At 46.9% G+C, this 13708-nt stretch overlaps 3 non-coding genes and 23 pseudogenes across 3 annotated transcripts; all 26 read left to right on the top strand.

Moving 5' to 3' along the window:
• The first annotated feature begins 32 nt into the window (after positions 1-32).
• LOC148249132 (5S ribosomal RNA) lies at positions 33-151 on the top strand (annotated as a pseudogene).
• Positions 152-358: 207 nt separating this feature from the next.
• Positions 359-477, top strand: LOC148249131 (5S ribosomal RNA; annotated as a pseudogene).
• A 206-nt stretch (positions 478-683) lies between these two features.
• Positions 684-802, top strand: LOC148249130 (5S ribosomal RNA; annotated as a pseudogene).
• Positions 803-1363: 561 nt separating this feature from the next.
• LOC148249129 (5S ribosomal RNA) lies at positions 1364-1482 on the top strand (annotated as a pseudogene).
• A 557-nt stretch (positions 1483-2039) lies between these two features.
• LOC148249128 (5S ribosomal RNA) lies at positions 2040-2158 on the top strand (annotated as a pseudogene).
• A 1018-nt stretch (positions 2159-3176) lies between these two features.
• LOC148249127 (5S ribosomal RNA) lies at positions 3177-3295 on the top strand (annotated as a pseudogene).
• Positions 3296-3500: 205 nt separating this feature from the next.
• On the top strand, positions 3501-3619 carry LOC148249126 (5S ribosomal RNA; annotated as a pseudogene).
• Positions 3620-4179: 560 nt separating this feature from the next.
• LOC148249125 (5S ribosomal RNA) lies at positions 4180-4297 on the top strand (annotated as a pseudogene).
• Positions 4298-4501: 204 nt separating this feature from the next.
• LOC148249124 (5S ribosomal RNA) lies at positions 4502-4620 on the top strand (annotated as a pseudogene).
• Positions 4621-5181: 561 nt separating this feature from the next.
• LOC148249123 (5S ribosomal RNA) lies at positions 5182-5300 on the top strand (annotated as a pseudogene).
• A 563-nt stretch (positions 5301-5863) lies between these two features.
• Positions 5864-5982, top strand: LOC148249122 (5S ribosomal RNA; annotated as a pseudogene).
• A 205-nt stretch (positions 5983-6187) lies between these two features.
• LOC148249121 (5S ribosomal RNA) lies at positions 6188-6306 on the top strand (annotated as a pseudogene).
• A 235-nt stretch (positions 6307-6541) lies between these two features.
• Positions 6542-6660, top strand: LOC148249120 (5S ribosomal RNA; annotated as a pseudogene).
• Positions 6661-6881: 221 nt separating this feature from the next.
• Positions 6882-7000, top strand: LOC148249119 (5S ribosomal RNA). The gene has a single exon (XR_015814610.1). It is a non-coding gene; the product is annotated as a 5S ribosomal RNA (ribosomal RNA).
• A 205-nt stretch (positions 7001-7205) lies between these two features.
• LOC148249118 (5S ribosomal RNA) lies at positions 7206-7324 on the top strand (annotated as a pseudogene).
• A 483-nt stretch (positions 7325-7807) lies between these two features.
• On the top strand, positions 7808-7926 carry LOC148249117 (5S ribosomal RNA). Its single transcript, XR_015815348.1, has one exon. It is a non-coding gene; the product is annotated as a 5S ribosomal RNA (ribosomal RNA).
• A 914-nt stretch (positions 7927-8840) lies between these two features.
• Positions 8841-8959, top strand: LOC148249116 (5S ribosomal RNA; annotated as a pseudogene).
• Positions 8960-9520: 561 nt separating this feature from the next.
• Positions 9521-9639, top strand: LOC148249115 (5S ribosomal RNA; annotated as a pseudogene).
• A 557-nt stretch (positions 9640-10196) lies between these two features.
• Positions 10197-10315, top strand: LOC148249114 (5S ribosomal RNA; annotated as a pseudogene).
• Positions 10316-10874: 559 nt separating this feature from the next.
• LOC148249113 (5S ribosomal RNA) lies at positions 10875-10993 on the top strand (annotated as a pseudogene).
• A 205-nt stretch (positions 10994-11198) lies between these two features.
• LOC148249112 (5S ribosomal RNA) lies at positions 11199-11317 on the top strand (annotated as a pseudogene).
• Positions 11318-11552: 235 nt separating this feature from the next.
• On the top strand, positions 11553-11671 carry LOC148249111 (5S ribosomal RNA; annotated as a pseudogene).
• A 221-nt stretch (positions 11672-11892) lies between these two features.
• LOC148249110 (5S ribosomal RNA) lies at positions 11893-12011 on the top strand (annotated as a pseudogene).
• A 563-nt stretch (positions 12012-12574) lies between these two features.
• On the top strand, positions 12575-12693 carry LOC148249109 (5S ribosomal RNA; annotated as a pseudogene).
• A 561-nt stretch (positions 12694-13254) lies between these two features.
• On the top strand, positions 13255-13373 carry LOC148249108 (5S ribosomal RNA). Its single transcript, XR_015814818.1, has one exon. It is a non-coding gene; the product is annotated as a 5S ribosomal RNA (ribosomal RNA).
• A 204-nt stretch (positions 13374-13577) lies between these two features.
• Positions 13578-13696, top strand: LOC148249107 (5S ribosomal RNA; annotated as a pseudogene).
• Positions 13697-13708: the final 12 nt, after the last annotated feature.

The raw sequence follows: 13708 nt of genomic DNA, 5'->3' as shown, positions 1-13708 counted from the left end.
TGAGTTTATGTATTTGCAGCGCAAAATTAAACAGGTGCGATCATACCAGCACTAATGTACCGGATCCCATCAGAACTCCGTAGTTAAGTGTGGTTTGGCGAGAGTAGTACTCGGATTGTTGACCTCCTGGGAAGTCCTCGTGTCGCACTAATTTTTTTTCTCAGACGGGTCATTCGACGTTACGCGCGACTGGAACTAGGGTCCACTGGTTTATACGCAAATGTGAGTCAAGAAGCAGGGGCATTTTAATCGATATTAGAACGAGAATGAGAGGTGAAGTGTGAATGCACAAGGAAACAAATGACGGGAGGGAGAAGAAAGGAGAAGGAGTGTATGTATTTGCAGCGCGAAATTAAACATGTGCGAACATACCAGCACTAAAGCTCCGGATCCCATCAGAACTCTGCAGTTAAGTGTGCTTGGGCGAGAGTAGTTCTCGGATGGATGACCACTTGGGAAGTCCTCGTGTTGCACCCATTTTTTTTTTTCAGATGTGCCGTTCGACGTTACGCGCGACTTTAATTATGGTCCGCAGATTTATTCGCAAATGTGAGTCACGGCGCCGTGGCATTTTACTTGATATTTAAACGAGAACGAGAGGTGCAGTGCGCACGCACAAGGAAACAAATGACGGGAGGGGGAAGAAAGGAAAACGAGTTTATGTATTTGCAGCGCAAAATAAGAGGTGCGATCATACCAGCACTAATGCATTGGATTCCATCAGAACTCTGTAGTTAAGTGTGCTTGGGCGAGAGTAGTACTCGGATGGGTGACTTCTTGGGAAGTCCTCGTGTCGCACCAATTTTTTTTCAGACGGGTCGTTCGACGTTACGCGCGACTGGAACTAGGGTCCACTGGTTTATACGCAAATTTGAGTCAAGAAGCAGGGGCATTTTAATCTATATTAGAACGAGAATGAGAGATGCAGAGTGCACGCAAAAGGAAACAAATGACGGGAGGGGGGATGGAGGGAGAAAAAGTGTATGTATTTGCAGCGTAGAATGAAACATGAGCAATTATACCAGCACCAATGCAACTGATTCTATCAGAACTCCGCAAGTTAAGGGTGCTTGGGCGAGAGTAGCTCTAGGATGGGTGACCTCCTGCGAAGTCTTTATATTTCACCCATTTTCTTAGGAAGTCCTCGTGTTGCGCCCATTTTTTTGCAGATGATTCGTTCGACGATACGCGCGACTTGAATTATGGTCCTCAGGTTTATTCGGAAATGTGAGTCACGGCACCGTAGCATTTTACTTGATATTAGAACGAGAACGGGAGGTGCAGTGCGCACGCACAAGGAAACAAATGACGGGAGCGGGAAGAAAGGAGAAGGAGTTTATGTATTTGTAGCACAGAATTAAACGGTTGCGATTATACCAGCACTAATGCACCGGATCCCATCAGAACTCCGCAGTTAAGTGTGCTTGGGCGAGAGTAGTACTCGAATGGGTGACCTCCTGGGAAGTCCTCGTGTCGCACGAATTTTTTTTCAGATGGGTCGTTCGACGTTACGCGCGACTGGAACTGGGGTCCGCTTGTTTATACGCAAATGTGAGTCAAGAAGCAGGGGCATTTTAATCGATATTAGAACGAGAAGGAGAGGTGCAGTGTGAACGCACAAGGAAACAATTGATGGGAGGGGGAGGGAAGGAGGAGTGTATGTATTTTCAGCACGAAATGGAACAGGTGCGATCATACCAGCACTAATGCAACGGATTCTATCAGAACACCGTAGGTAAGGGTGCTTGGGCGAGAGTAGTACTAGCATGGGTTACCTCCTGCGAAGTCCTTATATTTCACCCATTTTCTTGTGAAGTCCTCGTGTTGCACCCATTTTTTTGCAGATGATTCTTTCGACGTTACGCGCGACTTGAATTATGGTCCTCAGGTTTATTCGCAAATGTGAGTCACGGCGCCGTAGCATTTTACTTGATATTAGAACGAGAACGGGAGGTGCAGTGCGCACGCACAAGGAAACAAATGACGGGAGGGGGAAGAAAGGGGAATGAGTTTTTTAGTTTTGCAGCGCGAAATTAAACAGGTGCGATCATATCAACACTAATGCACCGGATCCCATCAGAACTCCGCAGTGAAGTGTGCTTGGGCGAGATTAGTACTCGGATGGGTGACCTCCTGGGAAGTCCTCGTGTCGCACAAATTTTTTTTCAGACGGATCGTTTGACGTTACGCGCGTCTGGAACTAGGGTCCGCTGGTTTATACGCAAATGTGAGTCAAGAAGCAGGGGCATTTTAATCGATATTAGAACGAGAATGAGAGGTGAAGTGTGAACGCACAAGGAAACAAATGACGGGAGGGGGGGAGGGAAGAAAGAGTGTATGTATTTGCAGTGTAGAATGAAACATGAGGGATCATACCAGTACTAATGCAACGGATTCTATTAGAACTCCGCAATTAAGGGCGCTTGGGCGAGAAAAGTACTCGGATGGGTGACCTCCTGCGAAGTCCTTATATTTCACCCATTTTCTTGGGAGGTCCTCGCGTTGCACCCATCTTTTTGCAGATGATTCTTTTGACTTTACGCGCGACTTGATTTATGGTCCGCAGGTTTATTCGCAAATGTGAGTCACGGCGCCGTGGCATTTTACTTGATATTAGAAAGAGTACGGGAGGTGCAGTGCGCACGCACAAGAAAACAAATGACAAGAGGAGGAAGAAAAGAGAAGGAGTGTATGTATTTGAAGCGCAAAATTAAACAAGTGGCATCATACCAGCACTAATGCACTGGATCCCATCAGAACTCTGCTCTTAAGTGTGCTTGGGCGAGAGTAGTACTCGGATGGGTGACCTCTTGGGAAGTCCTCGTATCGAAATAATTTTTTTTTCAGATAGGCCGTTCGACGTTACGCGCGACTTGAACTATGGTCCGCTGGTTTATACGCAAATGTGGGTCAAGAATCAGGGGCATTTTAATCGATATTAGAACGAGAAGGAGAGGTGCAGTGTAAACGCACAAGGAAACAAATGATGGGGGGGGGGAGGGAAGAAGGAGTGTATGTATTTTCAGCACGAAATTAAACAGGTGCGGTCACACCAGCACAAATGCTCCGGATCCCATCAGAACTCCGCAGTTAAGTGTGCTTTGGCGAAAGTAGTACAATGATGGGAGGGGGAAGAAAGGAGAAGGAGTTTATGTATTTGCAGCGTGAAATTAAATAGGTGCGATCATACCAGCATTAATGCAACCGATCCCATCATAACTCCGCAGTTAAGTGTGCTTGGGCGAGAGTAGTACTCGGATGGGTGACCACTTGGGAAGTCCTCGTGTTGCACCTATTTTTTTGCAGATGATTCTTTCGATGTTACGCGCGACTTGAATTTTGGTCCTCAGGTTTATTCGCAAATGTGAGTCACGGCGTCGTAACATTTTACTTGATATTAAAACGAGCACGGGAGGTGCAGTGCGCACGCACAAGGAAACAAATGACGGGAGGGGAAAGAAAGGAGAAGGAGTTTATGTATTTGCAGCGCGAAATTAAACGGGTGCGATCATACCAGCACTAATGCAACGGATCCCATCATAACTCTGCAGTTAAGTGTGCTTGGGCGAGAGTAGTACTCGGATGGGTGACCTCCTGGGAAGTTCTCGTGTCGCACAAATTTTTTTTCAAACGGGTCGTTCGACGTTACGCGCAACTGGAACTATGGTCCACTTGTTTATACGCAAATGTGAGTCAAGAAGCAGGGGCATATTAATCGATATTAGAATGAGAAAAAGAGGTGCAGTGTGAACGCACAAGGAATCAAATGATGGGAGGGGGGAGGGAAGGAGAAGGAGTGTATGTATTTTCAGCACGAAATGAAACAGGTGCGATCATACCAGCACTAATGCAACAGATTCTATCATAACTCCGTAGGTAAGGGTGCTTGGGCGGGAGGAGTACTAGCATGGGTTACCTCCTGCGAAGTCCTTATATTTCACCCATTTTCTTGTGAAGTCCTCGTGTCGCACCAATTTTTTTTCAGACGGGTCGTTCGATGTTACGCTCGTCTGGAACTAGGGTCCGCTGGTTTATACGCAAATATGAGTCAAGAAGCAGGGGCATTTTAATCGATATTAGAACGAGAATGAGAGGTGAAGTGTGAACGCATAAGGAAACAAATGACGGAAGGGGGATGAAAGGAGAAGGAGTGTATGTATTTGCAGAGCGAAACTAAACAGGTGCGATCATAGCAGCACTAAAGCCCCGGATGCCATCAGAATTCCGCAGTTAAGTGTGCTTGGCGAGATTAGTACTCGGATGGTTGACCTCCTGGGAACTCCTCGTGTCGCACCAATTTTTTTTCAGACGGGTCGTTCGACGTTACCGCGTCTGGAACTAGGGTCCACTGGTTTATACGCAAATGTGAGTCAAGAAGCAGGGGCATTTTAATCGATATTAGAACGAGAATGAGAGGTGAAGTGTGAACGCACAAGGAAACAAATGACGGGAGGGGGAAGAAAGGAGAAGGAGTGCATGTATTTGCAGCGCGAAATTAAACAGGTACGATCAGACCAGCACTAAAGCTACGGATCCCATTAGAACTCCACAGTTAACTATGCTTGGGCGAGAGTAGTACTCGGATGGGTGTCCACCTGGGAAGCCCTCGTGTTGCACTTATTTTTTTTTCGGATGGGTTGTTCGACGTTACGCGCGAATGGAATTATAAACCGCTGGTTCATTTGCAAAGGTGAGTCACTGTGCCGGGGCATATTACTTGATATTAGAACGAGAAAGAGAGATACAGAGTGCACGCACAAGGAAACAAATGACGGGAGGGGGGATGGGAGGAGAAAGAGTGTATGTATTTGCAGTGCAGAATGAAACATGAGGGATCATACCAGCACTAATGTAACGGATTCTATCAGAACTCCGCAGTTAAGGGTGCTTGGGCGAGAAAAGTACTCAGATGGGTGACCTCCTGCGAAGTCCTTATATTTCACCCATTTTCTTGGGAGGTCCTCGTGTTGCACCCATCTTTTTGCAAATGATTCTTTCGACGTTACGCGCGACATGATTTATGGTCCGCAGGTTTATTCGCAAATGTGAGTCACGGCGCCGTGGCATTTTACTTGATATTAGAACGAGAACGGGAGGTGCAGTGCGCACGCACAAGGAAACAAATGACGGGAGGGGGAAGAAAGGAAAATGAGTTTATGTATTTGCAGCGCAAAATTAAACAGGTGCGATCATTTCAGCACTAATGCACCGGATCCAATCAGAACTCCGCAGTGAAGTGTGCTTGGGCGAGATTAGTACTCGGATGGGTGACCTCTTGGGAAGTTCTCGTGTCGCACTAATCTTTTTTTTCAGACGGGTCGTTCGACGTTACGCGCGATTGGAACTAGGGTCCACTGGTTTATACGCAAATGTGAGTCAAGAAGCAGGGGCATTTTAATCGATATTAGAACGAGAAAAAGAGATGCAGAGTGCACGCACAAGGAAACAAATGACGGGAGGGGGGATGGAGGGAGAAAAAGTGTATGTATTTGCAGCGCAGAATGAAACATGAGCAATCATACCAGCACCAATGCAACGGATTCTATCAGAACTCCGCAAGTTAAGGGTGCTTGGGCGAGAGTAGCACTAGGATGGGTGACCTCCTGCGAAGTCCTTATATTTCACCCTTTTTCTTAGGAAGTCCTCGTGTTGCACACATTTTTTTACAGATGATTCTTTCGACGATACGCGCGACTTGAATTATGGTCCTCAGGTTTATTCGCAAATGTGAGTCACGGCACCGTAGCATTTTACTTGATATTAGAACGAGCACGGGAGGTGCAGTGCGCACGCACAAGGAAACAAATGACGGGAGGGAAAAGAAAAGAGAAGGAGTTTATGTATTTGCAGCGCTAAATTAAACGGGTGCGATCATATCAGCACTAATGCACTTGATCCCATCAGAACTCTGCAGTTAAGTGTGCTTGGGCGAGAGTAGTACTCGGATGGGTGACCTCCTGGGAAGTTCTCGTGTCGCAACAATTTTTTTTCAGACGGGTCGTTCGACGTTACGCGCGACTGGAACTAGGGTCCGCTGGTTTATACTCAAATGTGAGTTAAGATGCAGGGGCATTTTAATCGATATTAGAACGAGAATGAGAGGTGCAGTGTGAACGCACAAGGAAACAATTGACGGGAGGGGGAATAAAGGAGAAGGAGTGTATGTATTTGCAGCGCGAAATTAAACAGGTGCGATCATACCAGCACTAAAGCCCCGGATCCCATCAGAACTCCGCAGTTAAGTGTGCTTGGGCGAGAGTAGTACTCGGATGGGTTACCTACTGCGAAGTCCATATATTTCACCCATTTTCTTGGGAGGTCCTCGTGTTGCACCCATCTTTTTGCAGATGATTCTTTCGACGTTACTCGCGACTTGATTTATGGTTCGCAGGTTTATTCGTAAATGTGAGTCACGGCGCCGTGGCATTTTACTTGATATTAGAACGAGTATGGGAGGTGCAGTGCGCACGCACAAGGAAACAAATGACGGGGGGTGGAAGAAAAGAGAAGGAGTGTATCTATTTGAAGCGCAAAATTAATCAAGTGGCATCATACCAGCACTAATGCACTGGATCCCATCAGAACTCTGCAGTTAAGTGTGCTTGGTCGAGAGTAGTACTCGGATGGGTGACCTCCTAGGAAGTCCTTGTGTCGCACTAATTTTTTTTTTCAGACGGGTCGTTCGACGTTACGCGCGACTTGATACGCGTAACTTGAATTTTGGTCCTCAGGTTTATTCACAAATGTGCGTCTCGGCACCGTACCATTTTACTTGATATTAGAACGAGCACGGGAGGTGCAATGCGCATGCACAAGGAAACAAATGACGGGAGGGGGAAGAAAGGAGAAGGAGTTTATATATTTGCAGCGCGAAATTAAAAGGGTGTGATCATACCAGCACTAATGCACCGGATCCCATCAGAACTCCGGAGTTAAGTGTGCTTGGGCGAGAGTAGTACTCGGATGGGTGACCTCCTAGGAAGTTCTCGTGTCGCACCAATTTTTTTTCAGACGGGTCGTTCGACGTTACGCGCGACTGGAACTAGGGTCCGCTGCTTTATACGCAAATGTGAGTCAAGAAGCAGGGGCATTTTAATCGATATTAGAACGAGAAAGAGAGGTGCAGTGTGAACGCACAAGGAAACAATTGATGGGAGGGGGAGGGAAGGAGAAGGAGTGCATGTATTTTCAGCACGAAATGAAACAGGTGCGATTATACCAGCACTAAAGCTTCGGATCCCATCAGAACTCCGCAGTTAAGTGTGCTTTGGCGAGAGTAGTACTCGGATGGGTGACCACCTGGGAAGCCCTCGTGTTGCTCCTATTTTTTTTCGGATGGGTTGTTCGACGTTACGCGCGAATGGAATTATAAACCGCTGGTTCATTTGCAAAGGTGAGTCACGGTGCCGGGGCATATTACTTGATATTAGAACGAGAAAGAGAGATGCAGAGTGCACGCACAAGGAAACAAATGACGGGAGGGGGGATGGAAGGAGAAAGAGTTTATGTATTTGCAGCGCAAAATTAAACGGGTGCGATCATACCAGCACTAATGCACCGGATTCCATCAGAACTCCGCAGTTAAGTGTGTTTGGGCGAGAGTAGTACTCGGATGGGTTGTTCGACGTTACGCGCGAATGGAATTATAAACCGCTGGTTCATTTGCAAAGGTGAGTCACGGTGCCGGGGCATATTACTTGATATTAGAACGAGAAAGAGAGATGCAGAGTGCACGCACAAGGAAACAAATGACGGGAGGGGGGATGGAAGGAGAAAGAGTTTATGTATTTGCAGCGCAAAATTAAACGGGTGCGATCATACCAGCACTAATGCACCGGATCCCATCAGAACTCCGCAGTTAAGTGTGCTTGGGCGAGAGTAGTACTCGGATGGGTGACCTCCTGGGAAGTCCTCGTGTAGCACTAATATTTTTTTCAGACGGGTCGTTCGACGTTACGCGCGACTGGAACTAGGGTCCATTTGTTTATACGCAAATGTGAGTCAAGAAGCAGGGGCATTTTAATTGATATTAGAACGAGAAAGAGAGATGCAGAGTGCACGCACAAGGAAACAAATGACGGGAGGGGGGATGGAGGGAGAAAAAGTGTATGTATTTGCAACCCAGAATGAAACATGAGCAATCATACCAGCACCAATGCAACGGATTCTATCAGAACTCCGCATTTAAGGGTGCTTGGGCGAGAAAAAGTACTCGGATGGGTGACCTCCTGCGAAGTCCTTATATTTCACCCATTTTCTTGAGTGGTCCTCGTGTTGCACCCAATGTTTTGCAGATGATTCTTTCGACGTTACACGCGACTTGAATTATGGTCCTCAGGTTTATTCGCAAATGTGAGTCACGGCACTGTACCATTTTACTTGATATTAGAACGAGAACGGGAGGTGCAGTGCGCACGCACAAGGAAACAAATTACGGGAGGGGGAAGAAAGGAGAAGGAGTTTATGTATTTGCACCGCGAAATGAAACAGGTGCGATCATACCAGAACCAATGCAACGGATTCTATCAGAACTCCGCAGGTAAGGGTGCTTGGGGGAGAGTAGTACTAGCATGGGTTACCTCCTGCGAAGTCCTTATATTTCACCCATTTTCTTGTGAAGTCCTCGTGTTGCACCCATTTTTTTGCAGATGATTCTTTCGATGTTACGCGCGACTTGAATTATGGTCCTCAGGTTTATTCGCAAATGTGAGTCACGGCACTGTTGCATTTTACTTGATATTAGAACGAGAACGAGAGGTGCAGTGCGCACGCACAAGGAAACAAATGACGGGAGGGGGAAGAAAGGAGAACGAGTTTATGTATTTGCAGCGCAAAATAAGAGGTGCGATCATACCAGCACTAATGCATTGGATTCCATCAGAACACTGTAGTTAAGTGTGCTTGGGTGAGAGTAGTACTCGGATGGGTGACTTCTTGGGAAGTCCTCGTGTCGCACCAATTTTTTTTCAGACGGGTCGTTCGACGTTACGCGCGACTGGAACTAGGGTCCACTGGTTTATACGCAAATTTGAGTCAAGAAGCAGGGGCATTTTAATCTATATTAGAACGAGAATGAGAGATGCAGAGTGCACGCAAAAGGAAACAAATGACGGGCGGGGGGATGGAGGGAGAAAAAGTGTATGTATTTGCAGCGTAGAATGAAACATGAGCAATTATACCAGCACCAATGCAACTGATTCTATCAGAACTCCGCAAGTTAAGGGTGCTTGGGCGAGAGTAGCTCTAGGATGGGTGACCTCTTGCGAAGTCCTTATATTTCACCCATTTTCTTAGGAAGTCCTCGTGTTGCGCCCATTTTTTTGCAGATGATTCTTTCGACGATACGCGCGACTTGAATTATGGTCCTCAGGTTTATTCGGAAATGTGAGTCACGGCACCGTAGCATTTTACTTGATATTAGAACGAGAACGGGAGGTGCAGTGCGCACGCACAAGGAAACAAATGACGGGAGCGGGAAGAAAGGAGAAGGAGTTTATGTATTTGCAGCACAGAATTAAACGGTTGCGATTATACCAGCACTAATGCACCGGATCCCATCAGAACTCCGCAGTTAAGTGTGCTTGGGCGAGAGTAGTACTCGAATGGGTGACCTCCTTGGAAGTCCTCGTGTCGCACCAATTTTTTTTCAGATGGGTCGTTCGACGTTACGCGCGACTGGAACTGGGGTCCGCTTGTTTATACGCAAATGTGAGTCAAGAAGCAGGGGCATTTTAATCGATATTAGAACGAGAAGGAGAGGTGCAGTGTGAACGCACAAGGAAACAATTGATGGGAGGGGGAGGGAAGGAGGAGTGTATGTATTTTCAGCACGAAATGGAATAGGTGCGATCATACCAGCACTAATGCAACGGATTCTATCAGAACACCGTAGGTAAGGGTGCTTGGGCGAGAGTAGTACTAGCATGGGTTACCTCCTGCGAAGTCCTTATATTTCACCCATTTTCTTGTGAAGTCCTCGTGTTGCACCCATTTTTTTGCAGATGATTCTTTCGACGTTACGCGCGACTTGAATTATGGTCCTCAGGTTTATTCGCAAATGTGAGTCACAGCGCCGTAGCATTTTACTTGATATTAGAACGAGAACGGGAGGTGCAGTGCGCACGCACAAGGAAACAAATGACGGGAGGGGGAAGAAAGGGGAATGAGTTTTTTAGTTTTGCAGCGCGAAATTAAACAGGTGCGATCATATCAACACTAATGCACCGGATCCCATCAGAACTCCGCAGTGAAGTGTGCTTGGGCGAGATTAGTACTCGGATGGGTGACCTCCTGAGAAGTCCTCGTGTCGCACCAATTTTTTTTCAGACGGATCGTTTGACGTTACGCGCGTCTAGAACTAGGGTCCGCTGGTTTATACACAAATGTGAGTCAAGAAGCAGGGGCATTTTAATCGATATTAGAACGAGAATGAGAGGTGAAGTGTGAACGCACAAGGAAACAAATGACGGGAGGGGGGGAGGGAAGAAGGAGTGTATGTATTTGCAGCGCAGAATGAAACATGAGCAATCATACCAGCACCAATGCAACGGATTCTATCAGAACTCCGCAAGTTAAGGGTGCTTGGGCGAGAGTAGCACTAGGATGGGTGACCTCCTGCGAAGTCCTTATATTTCACCCTTTTTCTTAGGAAGTCCTCGTGTTGCACACATTTTTTTACAGATGATTCTTTCGACGATACGCGCGACTTGAATTATGGTCCTCAGGTTTATTCGCAAATGTGAGTCACGGCACCGTAGCATTTTACTTGATATTAGAACGAGCACGGGAGGTGCAGTGCGCACGCACAAGGAAACAAATGACGGGAGGGAAAAGAAAGGAGAAGGAGTTTATGTATTTGCAGCGCTAAATTAAACGGGTGCGATCATATCAGCACTAATGCACTTGATCCCATCAGAACTCCGCAGTTAAGTGTGCTTGGGCGAGAGTAGTACTCGGATGGGTGACCTCCTGGGAAGTTCTCGTGTCGCAACAATTTTTTTTCAGACGGGTCGTTCGACGTTACGCGCGACTGGAACTAGGGTCCGCTGGTTTATACTCAAATGTGAGTTAAGATGCAGGGGCATTTTAATCGATATTAGAACGAGAATGAGAGGTGCAGTGTGAACGCACAAGGAAACAATTGACGGGAGGGGGAATAAAGGAGAAGGAGTGTATGTATTTGCAGCGCGAAATTAAACAGGTGCGATCATACCAGCACTAAAGCCCCGGATCCCATCAGAACTCCGCAGTTAAGTGTGCTTGGGCGAGAGTAGTACTCGGATGGGTTACCTACTGCGAAGTCCATATATTTCACCCATTTTCTTGGGAGGTCCTCGTGTTGCACCCATCTTTTTGCAAATGATTCTTTCGACGTTACTCGCAACTTGATTTATGGTTCGCAGGTTTATTCGTAAATGTGAGTCACGGCGCCGTGGCATTTTACTTGATATTAGAACGAGTATGGGAGGTGCAGTGCGCACGCACAAGGAAACAAATGACGGGGGGTGGAAGAAAAGAGAAGGAGTGTATCTATTTGAAGCGCAAAATTAATCAAGTGGCATCATACCAGCACTAATGCACTGGATCCCATCAGAACTCTGCAGTTAAGTGTGCTTGGTCGAGAGTAGTACTCGGATGGGTGACCTCCTAGGAAGTCCTTGTGTCGCACTAATTTTTTTTTTCAGACGGGTCGTTCGACGTTACGCGCGACTTGATACGCGTAACTTGAATTTTGGTCCTCAGGTTTATTCACAAATGTGCGTCTCGGCACCGTACCATTTTACTTGATATTAGAACGAGCACGGGAGGTGCAATGCGCATGCACAAGGAAACAAATGACGGGAGGGGGAAGAAAGGAGAAGGAGTTTATATATTTGCAGCGCGAAATTAAAAGGGTGTGATCATACCAGCACTAATGCACCGGATCCCTTCAGAACTCCGGAGTTAAGTGTTCTTGGGCGAGAGTAGTACTCGGATGGGTGACCTCCTAGGAAGTTCTCGTGTCGCACCAATTTTTTTTCAGACGGGTCGTTCGACGTTACGCGCGACTGGAACTAGGGTCCGCTGCTTTATACGCAAATGTGAGTCAAGAAGCAGGGGCATTTTAATCGATATTAGAACGAGAAGGAGAGGTGCAGTGTGAACGCACAAGGAAACAATTGATGGGAGGGGGAGGGAAGGAGAAGGAGTGTATGTATTTTCAGCACGAAATGAAACAGGTGCGATCATATCAGCACTAATGGAACGGATTCTATCAGAACTCCGTAGGTAAGGGTGCTTGGGCGAGAGTAGTACTTGCATGGGTTTCCTCCTGCGAAGTCCTTATATTTCACCCATTTTCTTGTGAAGTTCTCGTGTTGCACCCATTTTCTTTTCTTTAGATGTGTCGTTCGACGTTACGCGCGACTTTAATTATGGTTCGCAGATTTATTCGCAAATGTGAGTCACGGCTCCGTGGCATTTTACTTGATATTTAAACGAGAACGAGTAGTGCAGTGCGCACGCACAAGGAAACAAATGACTTGAGGGGGAAGAAAGGAGAAGGAGTTTATGTATTTGCAGCGCGGAATTAAACAGGTGCGATCATACCAGCACTAATGCACCGGATCCCATCAAAACTCCGCAGTTAAGTGTGCTTGGGCGAGATTAGTACTCGGATTGGTGACCTCCTGGAAAGTCCTCGTGTCGCACTAATTTCTTTTCAGACGGGTCGTTCGACGTTACGCGCGACTGGAACTAGGGTCCGCTGGTTTATACGCAAATGTGAGTCAAGAAGCAGGGGCATTTTAATCGATATTAGAACGAGAAGGAGAGATGCAGAGTGCACGCACAAGGAAACAAATGACGGAAGGGGGGATGGAGGGAGAAAAAGTGTATGTATTTGCAGCGCAGAATGAAACATGAGCAATCATACCAGCACCAATGCAACAGATTCTTTCAGAACTCTGCAAGTTAAGGGTGCTTGGGCGAGAGTAGCACTAGGATGGGTGACCTCCTGCGAAGTCCTTATATTTCACCCATTTTCTTAGGAAGTCCTCGTGTTGCACCCATTTTTTTGCAGATGATTCTTTCGACGATACGCGCGACTTAAATTATGGTCCTCAGGTTTATTCGCAAATGTGAGTCACGGCACCGTAGTATTTTACTTGATATTAGAACGAGCACGGGCGGTGCAGTGCGCACGCACAAGGAAAGAAATGACGGGAGGGGGAAGAAAGGGGAATGAGTTTATGTATTTGCAGCGCGAAATTAAACAGGTGCGATCATACCAGCACAAATGCACCGGATCCCTTCAGAACTCCGCAGTTAAGTGTGCTTGGGCGAGATTAGTACTCAGATGGGTGACCTCCTGGAAACTCCTCGTGTCGCACCAATTTTTTTTCAGACGGGTCGTTCGACGTTACGCGAGTCTGGAACTAGGGTCCGCTGGTTTATACGCAAATGTGAGTCAAGAAGAAGGGGCATTTTAATCGATATTAGAACGAGAAGAAGAGATGAAGTGTGAACGCACAAGGAAACAAATGACGGAGGGGGAAGAAAGGAGAAGGAGTATATGTATTTGCAGCGCGGAATTAAACAGGTGCGATCATACCAGAACTATAGCTCCGGATCCCATCAGAACTTCGCAGTTAGGTGTGCTTGGGCGAGAGTAGTACTCGGATGGGTGACCACTTGGGAAGCCCTCGTGTTGCACCTTTTTTTTCTCGGA

The sequence above is a fragment of the Carica papaya genome, chromosome 8, assembly GCF_054855325.1.
Source record: "Carica papaya isolate Zhongbai chromosome 8, ASM5485532v1, whole genome shotgun sequence".
Classification (NCBI taxonomy): Eukaryota; Viridiplantae; Streptophyta; class Magnoliopsida; order Brassicales; family Caricaceae; genus Carica; species Carica papaya.
Note: the sequence above shows the minus strand (reverse complement) of the source record. Positions and strands in the feature narration are given on the sequence as shown.